Source organism: Giraffa tippelskirchi, chromosome 6 (assembly GCF_054371585.1).
Source record: "Giraffa tippelskirchi isolate mGirTip1 chromosome 6, T2T-mGirTip1v1.2.pri, whole genome shotgun sequence".
Lineage (NCBI taxonomy): Eukaryota > Metazoa > Chordata > Mammalia > Artiodactyla > Giraffidae > Giraffa > Giraffa tippelskirchi.
Genome location: NC_137280.1, coordinates 108,465,186 through 108,469,407, shown reverse-complemented (window position 1 = coordinate 108,469,407; position 4,222 = coordinate 108,465,186).

Genomic DNA, 4,222 nt, shown 5'->3' with positions numbered 1-4,222 from the left:
TAAGATCTACTTTCTTGGCAACTTTCAAATATATAATAAAATATTTTTAACTGTAGTCACCAAGCTGCATGTTAGATCCTCAGAACTTATTCATCTTATAACTGGAAGTTTGTACCTTTTGACCAAAATCTCCACATTTCCCCTATCTTTCAGCCTCTGGTAACCGTCAAACTACTCCTTGTTTCTATGGACTTGACAGTTTTGGATTCCACATATAAATGATATTATACAGTACTTATTTTTGTCTGACTTCTTTCACCTAGAATAATGTCCTAAAGTTCCATTCATGTTGTTGCAAATGGCATAATTTCCTTTTTTATACCTGAATAATATTTGGTGTATATATATCACTCTATCCATTTCTAACTTGATAGCCGCGTTTTGACTATTTTGAATAATACTGCAACAAACCTGAGGGTGTTTGGGAGTCTACTGTCTCTTTGAGATAGTGATTTCATTTCCTTTTGATCCAGAAATAGGATTGCTGTGTCATGTAGTAATTCTATTTTTAATTTGTTTGGAAACCTCTTTAATGTTTTCCATACTGACTATACCAATTTACATTCTCACCAATAGTACACAAGGGCTGCCTTTTCTCCACATCCTTTCCAGCATTTTTTATCTCTTGTGTTTTTTGATAATAGCTATTCTAAACCAGAAATGTATATATGTTTTTTTTTAAAACTGTGATTAATGTGCTTTACAGTTTTGGAAGTTTCTATTGTTATATCCAGAAGTTCAGAGATTCTCTCCTTAGCCATGTCCAACCTATTACTGAACACCTCAAAAGTATCCTTCATGGCTCTACTGTGTTTTTGATCTCCAACATTTCTGATTCTTAGAATTCCCATCTCTCTGGTTACATCATGTATCTAGACCATTAACTAGTTTTCCCGCTAAAATGCTGAATGCATTGATAATACACTTTTAAAGTTTCTGGTTTGTTAATTCCAGCATTCCTGCCTTACTTGACTCTGATTCATATGCTTTTTCAGTCTCTTCAAACTGTGTTTTCACCTTTTAGTATGCCTTGCAAAGTTTTTTGACCTTTTCTCAGATATTCACTGGGAGAACTTGGTCAAATCCTGAAGGTCAAACTCAAAAAACTGGGCATCTCCCCATGACTAGTCCTCCTGAAAGTTTTAACTCTTTGCCTTATCCATGCTGATCATCCAGCATTTTCCTACCTGGTGCTGATTCCTGCAAAGGTTACTGCTCAGGGGTTTCCCTTAAAGTAGATTAGGATTCTTTGCATTTGTTGTTTGTTTCTCCAAATTGGGGGGTAGTGGTTTGTTCTGTGACCTCACATCTCTGACAAGTCTAAGAAGAATTGATGATATTTTAGTATTTAAGATTTTTACCAGTTATTGGCAGTGATTGGTGACTTCTAGGCTCCTTATATCCTGGGCCAGAAACTGGAGATGGTACAATTAATTTTAATAATTTATTTCATTGAGTCAAACATATTCAAGAAAATTTTCACTTCAGCCTGTGGCACTTGCCTCATTTTGAATGCTGAGTAATCGCATGTGACTAGTGACACATATATTGGGATGGGGTTCTAGGAATCCCTTTACTCTTGTTAAGCTCAAGAGTAGCAGTCTTTCTGAGTGGGAGAAGATTTTTGAAAGATAATCTGAAAGTGGAGCTCTCCTGAGGTACTTTAAGTATAATTTTCACTATGAGTACTTTGATCATATTTGCTAAATTTAGATACAAATCCTGTGAAAGGTGTGAAACATTTGTACTCCAGGGTGTTGAAGTGGCATACCCATTAATGTGTCATTTGTGATGCTTTTTGTAGAACTGATGAGGCTTAAGAACCCAGAAATCACAGAAGTGGAACTAGTAGAAATAATAGCATGAGCAGGTTTATCAGAGCAGAAGAAAATCGAGAATATATAGTGAAAAGAAATGCTTCCATCTGTCTGGGTCCAGCCTACCTCTCTAACACCGATATAGGTGATCCTCACATGTGGGAGCGTTTTGCTTCCAGAGCACATTTTCAGTTGGCCTGTTTCATCAGGAGATCAAAACCCATTATTGTCAATTTGAGTGTGTACAGCTCCTATTTCCCAAGAGTTCAAGAGGTAGATAACAATTTTGCTTAGAATGGAAAAAGCACATCAGTGAATAAAAAGGAGAGATCATTTAATCTAAGGAACCTTGAACAATTTAGCCTATTAGCTTGGCTTTTGGAAATTTTAAAGTCTTTTAATTATACAAAATTTCAAATCAATGTTTGAATTCAAAGTTAAACCCTTTATTTGACAGCATAAAAAACCCTTTATTTGACAACATAAATTTTATGTTGCTCTGTTTGGAATATAGATTGGCTAGAAACAAAGCAGTGAAGATGTTATTAATAGGCCTTTAACACTTTCAGTTTCCATGGTATGTGCTGCTATATGTTTCTTTCCTAAGTGTTTTCCTTTTGGTAAAGAATGAGGCTCTAATATACAGAGGCCACAGATGAAAAACATTCTTCAGCTAGAGTCTAGCAATTTAAAAACTGCCAACTGATTGTGTAAATATTAGTTTCTCACATTACCAGTGTATATATTTTAAGGAGGTAAGGTTTGTACATGCAACAACAACAACCATCCTTTGTGAAAATACTCTCAGGCTTCATCACCCAAGGCTAGTTAGCTGTGTGTCATTACAGGTAATGCCTTGTACAATTTCCATATTGCTAATACACATGTTTTGGAGAGCTTCTGTCATATGAGACAGAGTGGGAAACTTTGTATATACTAATGTATTTTTATAATGATAGAAATTACTAAAGGAATATCTTTAATGTCCTTTATAAAACAAATATTGACCCATCTTTGACTTCCTCTCAGAGTCTAGAGAGGTTTCTTGAATATGTATTTTTTCATTTAAATATAGTTCTTCATGTTGGAACCAAAGTCACTCGTAACACTGGACTTGAGGTGAAGAGAATAAGAAGGAGAATGGTGAGTAAAAGGTGATCATAATTTTTTTTTCAAGTTAATCCCAGAAATACTTGGAAAGCACCACTTTTGTTTCACTCCCTGCCTAGGCATCAAACATAAAAGATGGCTTTTGCTCTCTTGGTGTTTGCAGTCTAGCAAAGACAGACAAGCAAACACATACGTATTTTATAAAAGTATAAAAGCCATGCTTTGGAAGCAGAGAGAATCAAGGCTTTGCTCCATGGGAGATATTAAGGAAGACTTCTAATTTGAGACTTTTGAGTTTCTGTAGCTTATGATGATGGTGGAAAGGGGTGGGAATTCTTGAAACTGGCAATAAAAGTTTTCTTTGGGGAATCTTGCTCTCTCTTTTACCTAAATCATGCTGTAACTTGGACAGAATTGGGGAACAAGACAGGTTCTGGTTTGGGAAAAGAGGGTAGAGAAGCAAAAGTAGGATGAGATTCAAAGACGTGTTACAGGATTTATTAATGGAATGAATTGGGAGAGCAAACAGAATGTATTTAATAGTATCTGGAGAGAGTCCCACAGGGCACTGCTCAGTGGAAACAGATCAGTGTTTATGTCTGTGGGTAGGGAGAAGCTGCATAAGTGAGCAGAAAGGAGTCAATTTAGGAGGTTTTAGACTACCTAGTTTTCTCAGGAAAGTAGAAGGGATTTTGGATAATTTCAGTGCAGAGTACAGGCTGAGGAGTAGGATGTGAAGTTGAAAAGTTGGCAAAGCTATAATCGTAAAGGACAATAGATGTCGTGATAAATCACTTGCATAATATCTGGTGGTTAATGAGAAGTTTATGAACAGTTTTGCTTTTTGGAAAACCACTCTAATCTTACTTTGGAAGGTGATTTGAAGGAGAGTAAGACTGGAAGCAGGTAGATAGTTAAGGGATTTACTTTGACAGCTCTAGTGAAAAATGGTGAGACTGGAATTCTGGTAGGAGGGTTTCAAAGGAGGTGAATGGATTCAGGATATGTTGTGATGCTGTCAGGGAGTTTGTAATTTCCTCAGTTCTGTCTCGTTGCAACAAAAATTTGAAGCTATGGACAGACCAGCGTTACAGCCCTTGGAATGACCAGCATGACAGCCCTCCGGCGGGCCAATGTTATAACTCTGTGTTACAGCTTAGTTTTATTTAGAAAGTAAAGGAAAAAACACCCTCGAGGCATGAGGGCATGCTGAACCAAAAGACTCAAAGAGAAGAGAGGCCCCCCCGCTCAATTTTGGCTCCTCTTTTTACATGTTTTTTTCTCTTCCTATGAGT